Below are 19,969 nucleotides of genomic sequence, written 5' to 3'. Positions count from 1 at the left end.
CAAAATAAATTACAAATTCAATGTACTGACCTTTCAAAGGCTTTCAAAAATCTGACCCCAGCCTATATTTCAACTACCAGCCCTGCCACCCAGCCTTTCTTTAACTGTTTAACATAAATCCTCCATTCCAGAGGAATGAATGACCTCAAAATGCAATTTGTCAGAATACATTTACTGCTGCTTTAACTCTTACCACAAATTTGCTCATTATATATCTTCAGCTTTCTACACTCCCTTCCTTCCTCTAACATTGACATTAATGTACTATTAGTACACAAATCAAGATGGTCATAATTTAACTCCAATGGTCATTCATTAATAGTCACTGCTTCCTTAATGGTTGCTACTAACAAGGATGCTTCTGAAGATATTAAGATCTGATACTTAAAACAGCTTTATATTCTCAATATAAGAGTTCATAACTATATTCTCCTCTGGCATCTTTATAACTGGAAATCAGTATAATATGGAAATATGAGGAAAAACTGTTTGGGTCTTCAAAATATAAATCTTCTTCCTCAAATATTAAAAAGATTAGCAACATATTAACCAGTAAATGTTGCTGTTCGTTCTTCAGTTTTTTAATCAGCGAGGATCCTTAAAGAATAGAGACTAATCTTATTACTTATCTCTTCCTGTGTATGTATCTTGATTTCTTTAAGAAAATGAAAAACATTTTAAGTATAAAATTGAGCAAAGGGATAAAACTGATGCAAAAGAAACTGAGACCTATATTATTTTATTTTAATTCAACAAACTTTTCTGAGCAAGGACTGTTGAGAATTAAAGGGACATTTGCCTTTTCTAGCTTCACTCAAAAATATAATCTAAGGAAGATAACATAAGGCTGAATCATTAGCCTTAATTTCTTATTTAAATTTACAACAATATCGCTTTTTTTTGCCTCAGGACCGGATCACAATGAAATGGAATGTACACTCACTCATACCCACCAGTTAGTTACATGTCTCATTTGAAAATAGTTCATTATGTAAACTTTCTGTTACCATATAAGCCAGATATTAGTTTGCCGTCTTTCAATCTATTGGCAAGTGGTCTATAAAATTATTTCTCTATTTGTACCTTTTTTCTTAATTGATTTCTCCCTGTCCCCCAAGGATGAATGGCAGTGGAGCCAGAGCTTCAAAACCAAAGGTCATTTTATCATTTTGAACTCAATGCTACTCTTTAATCTTCTCTTTTAATATCAGAAGTGTTTACTTCTCTTCACTTTACAAGTCCAGTGGTATTAATAAAACAAGAGCAGTCTCATAATATAATGTTAGCTCCTAAAGGAGCAGCATTTATTTATCCTCTATATTCTGTAAAATTAAGTGAGCACTCACATATTATGAGTATTATCTTCTTGTTAGTTAGAATGGCATATTTCTTATATTGTTTTTCTGTGAGATTGTGCTGTCATCCCACAACTGTCCTCTTCTCTAAATTTCTAACTCCTTATAGCGCAAGACTCACTTTAGACAAGGAGATGAAGGGGGAAGGGTCGGGAAGAGACCGTAGTGTTGTGGGTGGGGAGGAATATTTCAGCACTGAGCTTCTTGTGACATTCATTCCCCCTTGCAATCCAGTGCAAGGTTGGGTTGAGATTTGTTAGGGAGTTACTGCTCTTTCCTTGTTCTCTGAAAGACACATGGAGCAGAACTAAATCAAAACTTAATCAAACTACTTGACTTAGGATAATCAAGAGAAACTACTGATCCTTAAGTGAAAATATAAAAAAAATTAAGTAATGATCTGCATTGTTGTTTAGGTGGTGTAGATATATATATGTGTGTGTGTTATGAATATAATTTTCAAGACTTAACAAAAGATCTGCATTTTCTATGTCAATTCAAATCAATAAAAAATTAAAGAGTACTAATCATCATTGGATTTGATTTTGATATTCAGTAGCTACATTACATTTTTTTACTCAAATGTTCATAGAAAATTCACATCAATGTACTCAACTTCTAATTTCATCTACTCCTTAGGAATTTTTTTTCAGTCTTATGTTCAATCCAGTAAATAAAATGTACATTCGCCAAGTTTTTTTGAAAGATATTTTAAAACTATAACTCTCGGTAAATCCTCTGCTAATATGCTTATTCCAAGACACTGCCTAATCTCTTTTATTGTTCACAGGACCTGAACTTCCCTCTTTGAATCCCTTCTGTCTTAAAACAGTAACAGTCATCTTTTTAAGAATATCAGATCAATCTTTCTTGCTGCTCAAAACTAAGCAATGGCACGCATCTAACTCAAACACAGAGGGAGACATGGAGCTTTAAAATATACTTTCAAAACTCTGTGTGTGGTATCAACCTCACTGCTTATAATTCTTCATGTCCAAATCATACCAGCATCCATGGAAACTTTGAAAGTAGAAGAAAGCTGTCATTCCTACAACTAAGAATAACCACTCTTTTCTCCAGTAATTCCAATGTACATAGTAGGTCCTCATCAATATTCACGGTGTGATGAGTAAAGGAACACTGCCTTTTCACTCCCATTAAGACTTTTCCATTTAACTTCATGCAGAAGCATCATGATTTCCCAGGAGTTACTCTGGCTTAAACACTAGCTCTGCAAGCTCTCACTACTTGTTCAATCTAATTAGCATTACTTACAAAGGAAATGTAGAACAGCCCAGTGCATGTGTAAAGAAAGCATTAATCAACCTGAGTGCAAAGCTTAAAAGCAAGATAGTAAGAGAACCTACTTTCCCACTCCTTTAATTACTCTGACAGCCACAAACAAAGCAAAATGATGGGAGTGGAGAGAGGCACTAAAGAGAAAGCTGCCTAGATTCTGTCCCAAGGAAGTCATTCTTTCTCCCCCTTTCCTCCAGGTTTCTGGCACCTCCCTGATATGTAACTCCTCCACTCCCTTATGCATCTAAATAAATAGTTTTCAATCTTACAAAGTGAGCTCAATCACTCTAGAGGGGAATATGCCTGTATTCTAGAGTTTAAAAGGCAAGCTTTTAAAATCTAAATGAAAACAAATTTTCTTTCAATGATTTAACACAGAAGAATGAGAACAGTGATAAGCCAAACATGTGTAAGAAGAAGAAGAAGAAGAAGAAGAAGAAGAAGAAGAAGAAGAAGAAGAAGAAGAAGAAGAAGAAGAAGAAGAAGAAGAAGAAGAAGAAGCAGCCTCTGAACACATACTAAACCCAGTTTTCTTCATTTTACTTCTTACCTTCTGGTTCTCCAAGTTACTACTTCATTTAATAATAGCAGTAAAGCATAATTTTAAAAAGGATAAATTTATGATTCATACACCAGTATAAAATGAACACTTGTTAGATTTTAGTCAAGCAATTAATTAATGGGTGAGCCAAAAGATATTAAAATCAGTCCAAATGAGAGCTTAATTATAGAGATTTGTATTCTCTACAGGATAAAATTTATTTGCAGCATCATATGCAAGAATCATTTGCATTGCTGCTAGCATTATGATTTTCAACAAGTTAGCTCTGTGGAATCTAATAATCTTGTGAGCCCAATAATAAGGCAAGCATGCCACTCAAAGGAAAACAGAGTTAAATTTTTCTCACTTTCAAATCACTTGCATTTTTCTCCTGGCTTTAAAAACAAAGCTTTTCCGGGGACTCGAGAGAGAGTAAAGAGGCAAAGTGATTGCCTTGCACGTTGCCAACCAGACTAGATCCCAGGTAAGGTTAAGGATGCGTTCAGGTAGCTGTTTAGTCACCAAACATCACAAAGATATCCCTGAGCAAAAATCCAGGAGAAAGACTTGACCACCATTGAATATCTCCTCCCAAAAACGCCTCATAAACTGTAATAATTATAAAATTTGTACTGAATATTTCCTGAAGAATGAATTTGGAAAGGGCGTCTGCCTTGCACGCAGCCAACATGGCCAACCCGAGTTCGATTCCTCCGCCCCTCTCCGAGAGCCTGGCAAGCTACCGAGAGTATTCGATATGCCAGACACAGTAACAACAAAGTCTCCAATGGAGACATTACTGGGCCCGCAAGAGCAAATCGATGATCAACGGGAGGGCCTTTACTTTACTTTACTTTACTTATTATACCAAAGAAATATGTACTTTTTACATTTTTTCTAGACTCTTCTTGATTCGTGACTTCAAAATGTACACCTTAACCTTTTAGTATCAATAATGGAAACCCAAATGCCCAAACTGGGGGAGAGGGGAGAGAGAAGAAGAAGAAGAAGAAGAAGAAGAAGAAGAAGAAGAAGAAGAAGAAGAAGAAGAAGAAGAAGAAGAAGAAGAAGAAGAAGAAGAAGAAGAAGAAGAAGAAGAAGAAGGAAGAAGAAGAAGAAGAAGAAGAAGAAGAAGAAGAAGAAGAAGAAGAAGAAGAAGAAGAAGAAGAAGAAGAAGAAGAAGAAGAAGAAAAAGAATAAAAGCACCTGCCATAGAGGCAGGCATTGGGTGAGGGTGGGGGCTGGGGGATAATGGGAGGGAACTGGGGACACTGGTGCTGGGAAATATACACTGGTGGAGCGATGGATGCTGGAATACTATATGACAGAAACATAATGATGAATGGTTTTGTAAGGGTCTATCTCACAGTGATTCAATACAAAAGTTATAAAAAATGTACAGCTTAGAGAACTGGTTATATTTTTTTTATTAAGTCACCTTGAGACAGTTACAAAGTTAACCCTAATAGGGTTTCAGACACACAGTGCTCCAACATTCATCCTTTACTAATGCATGTTTCCCACATCCAATGTCCCCATTTTTTCTTCTTTCACTCCGCCACCCCCATCTGCCCACATTGCAGATGTTTCTCTCTCTCTCTCTCTTTCTCTCTTCTCTCTCTCTCTCTCTCTCTCTCTCTCTCTCTCTCTCTCTCTCTCTCTCTCTCTCTCTCCTCAACCCCTTTTTCCTTTTGGTCATTGTGGTTTGAGGTACACGTACTGTAAAGTTGCTGTGTATAGTCTTTTACCTATTTTTAGTACTCAATTCTTGTCCAAATTGTCCAAAATGCTCATTTCCATCTATCATTGTCATAGAGGTCCCTTCTCTGCTCTAACTGCCCTCTTCATCTTCCCCTACTTATTATAAGCTTCCAACTGTAGGCCAATCCTCCTAGCCCTCATTTCTATTGGAGGACTAATATCTCCGAGAAAACAATTGGACTTAGTATTGTTGCAGGAAGATGTTATTTTTTGTCAGTATGTGACTGCAAAAAATGTTGAGAATGCAACAAGGAAAAGGCAGTGCTTTTATATAAATAAAAAATAAGTGCCTTTATTTATATTTATTGCTTCCCATTTTTCATTTGCATATGTCTGTATTCTGATGTCCTCCTGGCAAAAGAAAGTCTAAAGAGAACATATTGAACAATGCCACATACTTTGTACTATGCTTTTTTCAAAGGTGCACCAAGACATATAAATATAAACACCTTCATTCTCAAGAAAGTTCTCTTTCCATATTTCCCATACAAGGTTGTCAGTAAGATTTTACTTCTTCATCCTCCCATAATAGGAAATGTTTTAGGATTTTACATATAATTTAAATGCTTTCTCAGTTACACAGCTTAGAGAAATTCTTTTTGGACTTTGGGGGTGGAGGGAGTAGACACTCTGATAGAGGTAATTGGTGTTCGAATGCTGTATGCATGGATCCCTGCCATTCACAATTTTGTAACTCATAGCATCTAAAATAAATTTGAGAAAAATGTTGAGAAACGTGCTTACCTGACTGAAGTTGCCATGTCTACAATAACCGCTTCCCCAGATTCAGTCTCATCCATTGCATTATCTAGAAGTGCTGACTGTGCCATTTCCTCAGCTGTGGCAAAGTTGGCTGCTTAATTTATGGAAGTAGGAAAGTGTATTGGATCTCTCCCCTAAAAATTGTAGCAATAATAAATAAGCAGGTAAATGAAGAAATACTCTATAAAAATATCCATCATTTTGAAGTTGGTTGGCTTATAATGCCACCACAACATCAAGCAACAAGAAAGTAACATAAAGTCTAAGTAAGTCATCTAGTTGTAGATGGTGTTTATAGACAATTTTTTACTGAGTCAAAAATCAGGAATAGAGTTTCGTAAATCATTTATATGTGCTGAACAGACATTCTTCTCCTTCACTTCTCTAAATTGTGCCAGATTCTATTGAAAACAAGTTTTCAACTTCATTCTATCCAGTGGAGAATTTTACATTGGGTAATGTATATATATATATCCATAATGTTTTTTTATCCTTGCCTGGGTTTAGTATATTGAGAATTATATGTTATAAATAAAGTAAATCGGCATCCAAAATATCTACCAAAAGCTAATTCTTCCCCTACATAGCAATTTCTTTAAATGTGATATGATACCCTTAGTTTCCCACTATATTTCTCTTCTTACACTACTAGATTAATTTTAATACACATACAGAGAATATATGGCTCTATGCATTTTCCAAAACTGATGGTGCTTATCAGCTAAGTGATAGTCAGAGATACTTAAAATTCAATGTTTATCCTGCTAATTATTGTAATTTAAAAGTATATAAAATGCTTAATACAGTTACTCGTGATTATATAAATAGGCACTGTAGCACTGTCCTCCTGTTGTTCATCAATTTGCTTGAGCAGGCCCAGTAATTTCTCCATTGTGAGACTTGCTGTTACTATGTTTGGCATATCGAATACCTCACAGGTAACTTGGCAGGCTTTGCTGTGTGGGTGAGATACTCTGGGTAGCTTGCTGGGCTCTCTGAGAGGGATGGAGGAATCGAATTCGGGTTGGCTGGGTTGGCCGTATGCAAGGCAAACACCCTACCCACTGAGCTATGGCTCCAGCCATTTCTCTTTCACTTCCATATTTAAATTAACCAGGTTTAATGGTTAAAGTTGAAGAGTTTTCTAATAATATATATAAATATAATATGTTATATATAATAATAAATACATTATATAAATAATATATAAATATGTAGTATGACATAAATATCTGTGTACATATATGTATTTCTATCTACATATAAACATATTATTTAAATTTATGAGGAGAACAGCATGTGTCAAGAGGAATATCTGGGAAATCAGGAGGAAGCTTTAGAATCTGGGGCATGTAGACAGCAGAAAACCAAGGAAAATAAAAATTGTTTGTTTAGAAAGAGGGTAAAAGCTATCGTTCAACCTAAGCTTGGCTCTGGAAATCAGCCAGTTGTTCATTACTTGCATGAGATTCTGATGAAAAACAAGAATATAAGTATTTTTCAGAGCAATTTTATTTACGAAATAGAAGTTGCATTTTAATTTAAAGAATCAGCAACTGTCAGCTTTTACTCTTTCTTCCTGATAGAATCAAATCTATTTATTCTCTGCATGTCTATGACAATACTTTATAATGATGGAAATCAGTTGAATTATGTGATTTAATTAAGCATAAGCATGATTAAATGAGAGAAAAAAGAATCCTTGAAATAGCTTTTAACATCTCAGTTAAAAACAAAGACAGTATTCGGGTCAATGTTTTTGACTAAGCTATATTAAGCAACTATTGAACTTCAAAAGTTCCTTGACCATCTGTCTTCCCTTAATCAGGTTTTAACATGATAGACTGTGAGCACAGTACATAGGAAATAACTGTCTGAGGAAGTATTTCTGAAAGAAAAGTAATAAACCCTAAATTACAAAAGTCTGAATTCATTTTAAGACTTGGGTTACTTGTTTGGAAAAAACTGGAGATAGAATAATGATTACACATTTTATTCTCTTTAATCTTCTTCTCTTTTTAAATTGCAGAAAACCATGCCTATTATAATATTAAAATTAAAATTATTCACGCATTTTTCTCAAAAAATTTCAAGGAGATATCGGGTAAATAAAATTAGTTGTACTTTCACTACTCTCCAAAAATAACAACTCCTTTTTTTGGTATGTCACCTAATATTTCATGTAAAAAATTTGTTATCTAAGAAAACTCATCTTTCCAAACTCCTAACTATAAATGAAGAAATTTATAGCAGAAATTTCTTAAGTATCTGCTAGTTACCACTCTTGTTTGTCTACCAGCCATAGTACTAAAAACTTCACCTGTTGTTCTCTCACAGATTATTCAGATAAAAATCAATTTCCTAATAATATAGCAGTTTTAAATTTCAAAAATCTGAATGAAAACTAAATTATGTGAAATTATTTAAATGTCTTGGAAACAACAAAATTGCTGATGATATAAATTAACAATACGACTCAGAATCTTCACTTTCATTCAACTAAGATTTTAGTAATCTTTATAAAAGTCCAATTTTATAGATTCAGATATAGATAGATAGGTAGAGAGAGAGAGAGACAGAGAGAGAGAGAGAGAGAGAGAGAGATCATTGTCACTGTCACTGTCCTCCCGTTGTTCATCGATTTGCTTAAGCGGGCCCAGTAACGTCTCCATTGTGACAATTGTTACTGTGTTTTGGCATATCGAATACGTCATGGTTAGCTTGCCAGGCTTTGCCTTGCGGGCAAGATACTCTCAGTAGCTTGCCGGGCTTTCCGAGAGGGGTGGAGGAATCAAACTCAGGTTGACCATGTTGGCCGCTTGCAAGGCAAATGCCCTACCTGTTGTGCTATCACTCAAGCCCAGATAGATAGATAGCAACAGATATAGATAATTTTATTGTTGTTGGCCAAACATTCTATGGCTAACAATCCAGTTGCTTTCCAAAATGCAGCTAGAGCTTGCAAGCATTAGAAGCAGGCATACCTGGAATAACTAAGGAGGTGTGGTTTTATGATAAAACTTTCTGCTGAAAGAAAATATTAATTGAATATATTAATTATTAAACTGATAAGAACAGATACTACACTTGATCTTAGCCAAAAGGCCAAGAAGCGAATATCATTAATGAAGTAAAACATGGTTGGATAGTAAAATGGTGATTATATCTGACAAAACCATTAGAATTACTATTACCAAGAGTGAACCAAATGTAAATTATGTTCTTTTAATAATAATATAGTAATTTAGGTTTGTCAGTTATTTCAAAAGCCCAACTGTAATTGAGGTGTTCATATTAATTTAAAAAAATATTGTGTTGGGGTTAAATAAGTAAGAAATGTCTCTCTTCCTCTCTCTCTCTCTCTCTCTCTCTCTCTCTCTCTCTCTCTCTCTCTCTCTCTCTCTCTCTCCCTCCCTCATTCTTGCTCTCATTCTCTCTCGTACACTCCCGTATGCAGTTATATTAAAGGACATAGGCAAATATATTAAACATAGGGAGAAACTTTTCTACAGGAAAAGGAGTCTAATAGCTTATTTACTTCGTGATCCCTTCTAAACCACTACTATTCAATTAACTCTTAAAATATCCCGTGTCATCAAATTCCCTCCATGAAAATATACTGAGTATCTTAAAATGGATAAAATGTAATGCTTTATTTTGAACTCATAATATTATACAGAGAAGATAAAAGATTAAGAAATGTTGTCAATTACTGGTAGCTTGAATACTTAAAAACAAGCATATACTTGTTTTTTTAAAATATAATAAAATAAGTGGAAAAGTAACACAAATGTAGTAATTAATCTCAAGAATTACAATTGGAAGTGTTTGATATATTTTCAGATAAGCATTTTAATAGGAATCATAAATACACAAATACAAATTTTTTTTAAGTTATTCAGTAATGCAATCATATTGAAAAAAGTTTTTTTATTTTTTAAACGGTGTTTCTTGCAGAAGCAGACTGGTAGGTGAGGGACAAATTGGGTGGGTATTGATGGTGGAGTAAAGTGGACAGTGGTGAAAAGATTAGTATTGAAATATTGTGTGCCTAAAATTCAATTGTGAATAAATTCATATTTTCACATTGACTAAATTAAAAAATATGATTAAAAATTTCTCAAAACTAAAGTTATCCCAAAGATGCAAATGAATATCATAAACATTTATACTATTGTTACCTAAATTATCATAATAAAAAAGAAAAAATTTAAAATAAGCAAATATGTGTTTATATGGCATAATCATAGCACTAAAAAGAGGTTAGTATATACATATATAATATACAAACAAAATAGGATATTATTTAGCTATTAAAATGGAAATCTTTTGTAGCAACATGAACAATACTTGAGAAGTAATTCAGAGTGAAATAAGTCAGGAAAAAATATGCATACCAAATAATTTTATTCATCAGTAGACACAAATAGCAAAAAATGGAACAAAAATATACCTTAGATTCTATTCACAGAGTAGTGGTTAACAGAGAAAATAGGATGGTGAGGGAGAAAAAAAAGAGGAAAATGTTGGTAAATAGTAAACAAATCTCTGTGGTAGGCGTGGTGTGGCATACGTTGGTTTAAGGTGTTAAAATGCACTTCTAAAATTCTATTTTGTAAACCATAATTACCTACAAAGAAAGATGGAAGTGAAAATGGCATCACCTGGATCATTGTGTTAAATTTTCAAAACTGGCATGACAGAAGCGTACAAAGCATTCAGATATTTTCTCATTGATTGTGGGAAATAATGCATGCAATCTAATATATAGATAAATTAAATCAACCATACATAGACAAGAGATGCTAATTGATACATTTTATATTATATATACTTACACATAGAATTTAATAAATATTTTAAATAGTTCAACTGTGGGTGTGGTACAGTGGTGTAACACATGTCAGGCATATGTGAGACCCTGAGTTTAACCCTTGACACTAGAAAAGAAAATGAATTTAAGTAGATACTTCTCTTAATTAGATATCAGATTATTATATAAAGTAACTGGACATTGTATTTAATGAAAGTTGCTTTTTATTAAAATCCCTATCATGAGTACTGATTTTATACTGCTGAGGCTGTGACTCACTCAAAAATAACATGAGCAAAAATTTGTGCAAAAAAGAAAAAACATAAGTTAAATATATGGCACTGGACTGAGCCAATGAAGTGTTCTAACATACAGTTAAGCAGCTTTTATAAGATTTGGCATAATCAAGAGCTATATAATCAAACGGTTAAATACAGAGATCTGGCATAGAAACATAAAATTGCAAAATTTTCTAAAAATATTAAAATTGGAATACCTTATAACACTGAATGCTGAGGCTTTAAATTATTAAAATAAGCAAGATGAAAGAAAACCTGTGAAATTGTCATAGTTATAGGAAGATGACAAGCTGAATGTAGATTTTCTTTTGTTTTGTGTGTGTGGAGCTGGAGCCATAGCACAGCGGGTAGGGCGTTCGCCTTACACGTGGCCAACATGGCCAACCCGAGTTCGATTCCTCCGCCCCTCTCGGAGAGCCCGGCAAGCTACCGAGAGTATTTGATATGCCAAACACAGTAACAACAAAGTCTCCAATGGAGACGTTACTGGACCCACTCGAGCAAATCGATGATCAACGGGAGGGCCTTTACTTTTTTACTTTGTGTGTGTGTGTGTGTGTGTCTGTGTGAGAAAGAGGTGGGTGAAAAGGGGGAAGAAAATAACATGGAAATATTTTTTTCTTTTTTCTTGTATTACAATCTAAGAAGCAATAGAAAATAATCTCATTCTTAAATACAAAGGGTCAAATTCAAAGTAACATAAAATTTAAAAAAATGTTAAACTATTTGGTCAGAACTAAATTAAACCAGAGATAAATTTATACACAATAAGTCTTAAAATTCTAAGATAAAGCTTAGATAATTAATTGAAAACTTTTAAAAGCCACATTTTGGCTAACATTAATGTATGTATTTGCCTAATGTGTAGACAAAACAAGAACAAATATAAAGGCACTTATATTCTGTATCAACAATTTCCTTCAAAAATACATTTATAGAAAATTCTGAGTAGAATCACTCAGAAATCACAAAGGGTTTGGTTTGAAGTATTCCTGGTGCATATCCTACACATCCCATTTACAAGCTCTGCATACATCATGAAGTTACTAAACTCTGAGGTCAGCTTCCTTTTCTGTAAAATTAAAATACTAACATTGTCCATTGATTTATGGAAGAATAATATATACAATTTATGTTCTTAAATGTTCTATGCAAACGTTTGCATGTATATGCCCACAACAACACACACAACTTCATAGGTATTATTTGTCTTCTGTCATTGTTTATACACAGACTCAAGAAAAGTTACTTTTTTCCCAAACATCTCATAAGAAACCTTACTACTTTTAATATAAACTTTACTACTTTTAATACAATCAGAGAAACAGTCTGGCAGGAACATAGGAAACATTAATACTCAATTGCCTTTAAATAAATTCTTACTTTTTGCTCATTTTTCTTGTGATCATGTATACTAAATACATTATCCAAGAAAGTTACTAACTTTTGGTGTGGATTTTATCTAAACTTCATTATTCTTATTAGTATTTTTTATAGAATTTAACAAATAAAAAATCAGGAGTGGGAGTAAACTTTAATGTTTATGTTTTTTTTACTGGTAAGTACAACATAATACTATATTCATTTGCTTAAGAAACCCAAATATTCTATTATTTTCTTCCTTCAATAGAATTATTAAAGTCTAATTTAAAAATTTCTAGTGGACAGTTATCATCATTTATGGGGATCAGCTTAAACTCATATATATACATTTGCCAGTTGCAAACATTTTATGTGTTTATATGTATGCATGTACATGTGATCTAAATATTTATAGATACTTCTTATATATACAGATATGTGCATATAAGGAACATAACTTTCTTAAATATAACCACTTCCTAGGAAATGTCTTAAGGAAAGACATACATAATGAAGACCAAAGATTGAATCCAAGACCACCACCAGGCATGATCTCTTAGCACAGAGTCAGGTGTGTACCCTCTGACATCTGGGTGTTCCCCCTGCCCAAACCCCTCCTCCCAAATCAAAGGTTATATTGAGTTGATATATATAATTTAAGAATGTGGAGTATATGTTTTGCATACATGAAACCCCATTAGACTCTGGCATGTCACTGTATGTTTCTGAGCCACAATGGGTATGAAAATAGTGACACTTACATACTGTCTACATTGTCAAATGAGCAAACATTGCCATAGTGGCTCTTAGTGTGAGCAGCAAGGAACAGGGAGGTATTGTTATGCCACCTAACTAAAGTAAATAAATAAATAAATTTAAGGCTATTTAAACATATAGAACCAAATTCTAACAATTTGTAGAAGTGAGTATCCTTAATAAAGGGAAAATGAGCATTTAATAGGACAAAATTGATCATTTTGAAAAATGACTAATCAGCAAGAAAATATAACTAATAATTTCCTGTATGAATTAGTATGGTAAAAAGGCATACAGTAAAAATGCATCCTCTTTTAATGGTTTTATATTTTTTTTAAAAACATAACGAAGTAGGAGAAGTCTTAAAATTCGCAACTAGATAAAATCTTTGGCATATTTTAAAATTTTATTTTCTTACTCTCCAATTTCACAAAATCACAATTTATCCAATATTTTCAGTTGGTCATAACATTTCTGTTCCATTGATTCTCTTTTATGGATCTTTTAGTAATTAATTATATATGTATATGCATATGGAAGCATATATATTTTGTATAAATTGTATTTAAAGTTAAAACATAAATATTGTGAAATTTAAAATCATCTGTATGCATAATGTTTCACTCCTGTGCTTGCTAACAAATTCTCCAGGTTCCTGTCTCCTTTAGAAAAAATAGTGTTCTTTTTTACTTATTCATTAATTCACAATGCAATACACATGTTCAAGTGTATAAGCTAAAATTGTGTGCTTAAAGGTAAATATATATGTCACACAAAATTGTTCAGTAGTTTTCAATTTACAATCAAAGAATCACGTAGGTAAAGGTTTTGTCCCTGCACTGCTTAACTGGGTTTGGTTTCTGGTACTCTAGATGGCCCCCTGAGATGCTTCAAATGGATACCTAAGTGCCAAGTCAGGATTGAGGCCTGAGCACTGCCAGATGTGACCAAAACACAAGAAAAAAAAGAAAAATACGTTAAAGTGAGAAAATGTAAAAATCTTAATGTTTAGTTGTTAAAATGTTAGTGTAGGGCTGGAGCAATAGCACAGCGAGTAGGGCATTTGCCTTTCACGCGGCTGACCCGGGTTCGAATTCCAGCATCCAATATGGTCTCCCAAGCACCGCCAGGAGTGATTCTTGAGTGCAAAGCCAGGAGTAACCCCTGAGCATCTCCGGGTATGACCCAAAAAGAAAAAATAAATAAATAAATAAAAGTAAAAATAAAAATAATATTAGTGTAACCATTACTTATAATTTATAGCTATGAAGAACCCTATCTGAATCAAACTGCTACAAAAATCACTACCAAATTACCAAACAAATTTCAATCATTTCCTCTGACCAAAGTAGAAAAATATTTTATGCGAAGAAGGATTAGACTTGAAGAAAAACCTAACTTAAATTAGGTTAATTTGACTGAGAAATAACTTATTTCACTATATCTTAATTACCAGTTGTATAAAATTATGAATGTTAAATCTGTCTTGTAGCTAATGTTTCCTAGAATTATAAGAATATCCCTCTGAAAAACTATATTTCTTCAGATGTGGGATGGTAAGTATTAGCATTAATTTTTAAAGAATTACAGTATTTTATAAATATTTTTACAGTTGTGACCAATTTATTATTTTATAGAAAAAATGCTGATAAAATATACAGTTATGTAAAATTAAATTTAATTATAATTCAGCACTAATACCATTATAAATAGTAACTACAAAATTGTTACTATTTTTCTTATTTTCTCAATTTCTTACTTTATATGAATCCCCTCTTGTTAAATTTAATAATTCAGCACTAATTCCATTATAAACAGTTACTATAAAAATGTTGCTATATTTCTTATTTTCTCAATTTCTTATCTTTATGAATTCCCTCTTGTTTTTAGAAAACAGCCTGCAGTTTACTGATCTTCTTAAGCATCCAGTGATCCCTGGTGCATGAAATAAATGGATTAAATTCCTATTATACTGCTTTATAACAATTTTTATGAGGCTCACTCTACCATAGTCATACTAAACTCATATAAAGAGTGGTATAATGATTAAAATTATTGTTAAAGAAGTGTGGAAATTTTGTTTTTATAGATATTGAAGTGCTTTTATTAGAAAATATTATATACTATTGTGCCTCCTTTCTTCTTGTAGCTTTGAGTTCGTTACTTAAAACCTTTTTTGGTCTCTAGTTCTCAGGTTGGAAAAAAGGAACCAGTAGAAAGAACATGGTAGAATTTTACAGATATCTGATAGAATGTGTGCATTGAAAGGCTTCCCATTAAACATCTGTAAATATGTAGTTTGTCAGTCATCAAATGGCAATACAAAATCCATTACTTTTCATTTGAAGAACTACAAATGACATGAAAATGAAGAGGATAATACAAGCACAACTGTGTGTATGTGTTTTTTTTGTGTGTGTAAATATAAGTCTAAAATATGTTATTTTTTTTATTCTCCAGAATGATAGTACAGCAGGTATGGCATTTGCATTGCATACCTCCCATGCCTATATGTTCCTCCAAGCACCTTCCGCAGTGATTTTTTGTGCAGAGCTAGGAGTAACCTCTGAGTATCGCAACTGCATCCACCTCCTAATATAAAGAAAAGTTTCTTAAAAGGTTCAGAGCAATTGAGTCACAGAAAATAAAATAGTATGTACCATGACAAATGTGAAATCTTTATCAGCTTTTGATTGGAACATATTTTGCCATTTAGATTAAATACTGAAGATAAATAATGCTTTTAAATGCACTGATGAAATAAGACATATTGGTTCAAATTTACATTTGAAATTATTATATTTAGTAATTCCTCACATTTTTATTTAAATAGAAATGTTACTTAGGGAGAAAAATTAGCATGTATAGATGATATCTTGGGGATCTGCTATGGCGTTTTTGATAACATCATTATTCTCTTTTCTCTATGTAAGAGAAACATTCATACCAAAATAAACAAGAATGGGGGATTTTGTAAATTTGGCAAATAAATTTTATTGTTTAATATATACTTTGAATTACTTTTGTTTCTTCTGCTGAACTGGGAAGGGAGAGAATTTTTATATTTTCTTTTCATAGATGAAAAATAGTGTTGAAATATGATGCACTCAGGCAAGAATGGAAAATAAAATCTGGAAGAAGAAAAAAATAATCCTTGAGGCTATATTCAGAATAATTAAAATTCTTTACTTACTATGTTTACCATGGCAAAAACCTAGAACTATAGAAAGCGGGAAAACTCACTGTTTAAATACTTTCTGTTTAAATATTAATCATTTTTTTAATCAGAGGGCATTAAATATACCTCAAAATAATTGTCTCTAACATTTTAGTGTTGAACTTCAGCTTTCAGTTGTATAAAAATAATTCAAACACAAAACAATTTTTGTAGAATTACTATTAATTATACTAGTAGAAATTATTACAAAAGTCTCCAATGGAGACGTTACTGGGCCCGCTCAAGCAAATCGATGAACAACGAGAGGACAGTGACAGTGACAGTGACAGTAGAAATTATTAAATTCTATTAATTATACTAGTAGTATTATAATACCACTATAACTATTAACTATTAACTATTAATTAAAAAGCAATAATCTTTTTAATGATCCAAGTTATTGAAAATATTAAAACTAGAGTCTGAAAAAGTTGTTAATTATTTCATTTTATTCATCAAAAATGTAATCCTTATCAATATTCTACTAGAGTGAAATAAACCTTGGAAGAAAAAGCATTACAGATCTGCAGCATTCTAAAATATCTCTATCTTAGGCTTAATCATACAGACTCTATATTCAAAAGGCTATGGAAAAATGAACAAGAGACACCATATCTTTACATGTTGTTTATTTTGAGAATGAGAAATAGGGATGGTGTGTGAAATCTTATTTTGATTCACCCTAGCTGGGTGACCTAGGAGAATAAAGAGTGAAATGAACATAACAATAGCTTTTAACACAAAACATATGGAACCCATTAAGCCATTTAGAACATAGGTATTTTAAACACCCTACAGATAGAAGTTACTAAAAGTGCCATATGCACGTTAATTTTTAGGCTCCTTAAATTGTATGACCCTAATTTTCTCTTGACAAATGACCCAAGTTAGGGCATGCCTTCTGATACTTTAATTGTGATCTTGTTCCAGCAGAACCTGCTAAATTTGGGACCTTTGGGACAGTGTGTAAGATTATCACACAGAACACCAGATATCTACAATGGCCTACCTTTTTTTTCAATTTTCTTTGAAATCTTATTTCTTTAATTTCTTTAATTATTTATTTAGTTTTGTTTTGGTGCCACACTTGACAGTGTGGCTTACCGAGCACTTGCACCTAACTTACTAAGGACTCACCCCTAACTCAGCTCAGAAGGATTGCAGATTGCAGGACTGACTCAGGTTCGGCTGCATGCAAGGTAAGTGTCTTGACACCTATCTCTCTGGTCCCCAATTTTTTTTTTTTACCAGCTCTTCCTTTCACAGCCCATGTAGCATAGCTCTGCAGAATGTAGCAATCTCAGAAACAGGAACCGCCACATCATGAACCCCTTACTGTTTCTCTTCTCACTTCTTCACTCTTCTTTGCTGCTTAAGTTATGGCTTGTACCATCTGACACTCACCTCTTACTCATCTCCATTTATCAGGCGCAAGTTGATGAAAGGCTGCCATTTTCAGGTGACTGGTCTACCCCCAATCTGATTGCATTTCCATCTCTGCTCTGCTTTGTATTGAACTGTTTCATTTTCTTTTCACTGTCCATCAGCTTCCTTGTATTTGCTTGCTTCATTCATGTGCACCATCTGCTGAGACTAATTTTTCACCAGTGTAGTTGTCAATGTATGTATATTTCATCTTTCCCCACCAGTAGCTGCTTTCCCTTATCTGAACGATTAGTCCTCATGTTAAAAGAAAAATGAACCGACCAATCAGATTCTTTGTTATCTGCTTGTCCTGTCCCGGAAGCTTCCACTACAACAATGCAATTTAAATTGCCCTAACCCAAACCCTAATACTAGCTTTGTCTAACTATACCAATTACCTCAGTTTTCAATTTTTTAAAAAAATTACTTATTTAGGGGAGTTGGAGAGATAGTACAACGGGTGGGGTGTTTGATTCCCACCATCCCATATGGTCTCCTGAGCATCGCCAGGAGTAATTCCTTTGTGCAGAGCCAGGAGTAACCCCTGTGCATCACCAGTGTGACACCCCTCCCCAAAATATTTACTTATTTATTTTTACTTAGAGACCATGAAATCAAAAGTTATTTTTGATTCAGTTTCAGGGATATAATGTTTCAACACTAATCCCTTCCACAGTGTTCACTTCCCTCCACCAATACCCTATTTGCTTCTATCCACAAGCAACTTTTAAAAAGATATTTTGCAATGTGACTTACAGTACTCTTGCAAACACAACACTATACACAACACATTGTCCAAGAGAGAACGCATGCTAGAACACAAAATACACCTCTTTGCACAAAGTCAAGAATATAGAAATCATATCAACTATCTTCTCAGACCATGATGCACTGAAAGTAGAAGCTACTCATGAACAGAAATTGTTTCAAATTGAAACAATTTCTGTTCACCTGGAAATTAAACAGCTCATTACTGAGAAACCAGTGGTCAGATGGGACATCAAAAAGGAAATTAAAAGATTCATAGAAACAAATGAAAATGAGGACATTATGTACCAGAACTTGTGGGACACAGGAAAAACGGGTGTTAAGAGAACATTTGATAGCTCTGCAAATATTCATCACGCAGGAAGAAAGGGAGCACATTAATAACTTGACAACACAATTTAAGAAACTTGAAAATGACCAAGAAAAGGAGAAAAAGCAGGAGGGAAGAAAGAAATAATAAAACTTAAGTATAAATTAATGACTTTGATAAAAAATAAATAAAATAATCAATGAAACCAAGAGCTGGTTATTTATAAAAATAAATAAGATTGATAAAATACTAATAATACAAAGAAATAGTAAGGTAGATTCAGAAATAAAAGGCCAGGCTTCCCAATAGATACCACAGAACTTCAAAAGATCATCAAAACTTACTTTGAGTATCTTTATGCCATAAAATTAGAGTATCTAGGAAAAAATGAAAAAATTCTTGGGCACATGAAACCATCCACGAATGAAGGAAGAAGATATAGAACACCTGAACAGAACTATCACTAAAAAGTAATTGAAATGATGATCAAAAAGCCTACCCAGAAACAAAAGCTCAGGCCCAGATAGATTCAGCAGCAAGTTCTTTCAAACATTTAAAGACCTATTGCCAATCCTTTTCAGGTAATTTCAGGAAATTGAAGAAGCAGAAACACTCCCTGACAGTTTCTATGGATCAGACATCATCCTGACATGAAAAGTAGAAAGACACAACAAAAAGGGGAAAATTACATGCCAATATCTCTGATGAACATAGATGCAAAGATCCTCAAAATATATTAGCAAATAGAATCCAATGACTTATCAAAAAGATCATATACCCCAACTAAGTGGGGTTCATCCCAGGAATGCAAGATTGGTTTAATATTTGCAGGTTAACCAATGTTATATACCATATCAATAAAATAAAAAATAAAAAAAATCATTGTCACGGTCACGGTCCTCCCGTTGTTCATCAATTTGCTCAAGCGGGCCTAGTAACTTCTCCACCGTGAGACTTGTTGCTACTGTGTTTGGCATATCGAGTATGTCACGGGTAGCCTGCCAGGCTCTGCTGTGCGGGCGAGATACTCTCGGTAGCTTGTCGGTCTTTCCGAGAGGGGCAGAGGAATCGAACTGGAGTCAGCCATGTTGGCTGCGTGCAAGGCAAATGCCCTACCGCTGCTATATCAAGAAATGCAGTGAAAGCATTTGAAAAAATCCAGCATTTTTTAATTATCAAAAAATGATAATTAAAGGAACTTTTCTCTGCAGAGTAAAAGTTGTTTACCACAGCAAATATTATACAGAATAGAAACAAAATAAAAGTTTTCATTCTGACATTAGGCACAAAACAATGTTATC

At 33.3% G+C, this 19,969-nt stretch overlaps 1 pseudogene; it reads right to left on the bottom strand.

Moving 5' to 3' along the window:
* Positions 1 to 8,660: 8,660 nt before the first annotated feature.
* Positions 8,661 to 8,835, bottom strand: LOC130018742 (uncharacterized; annotated as a pseudogene).
* Between the last annotated feature and the right edge of the window lie 11,134 nt (positions 8,836 to 19,969).

The sequence above is a fragment of the Sorex fumeus genome, unplaced genomic scaffold (assembly GCF_029834395.1).
Source record: "Sorex fumeus unplaced genomic scaffold, SorFum_2.1 ptg000265l, whole genome shotgun sequence".
In the NCBI taxonomy this organism is placed as follows: domain Eukaryota; kingdom Metazoa; phylum Chordata; class Mammalia; order Eulipotyphla; family Soricidae; genus Sorex; species Sorex fumeus.
Note: the sequence above shows the minus strand (reverse complement) of the source record. Positions and strands in the feature narration are given on the sequence as shown.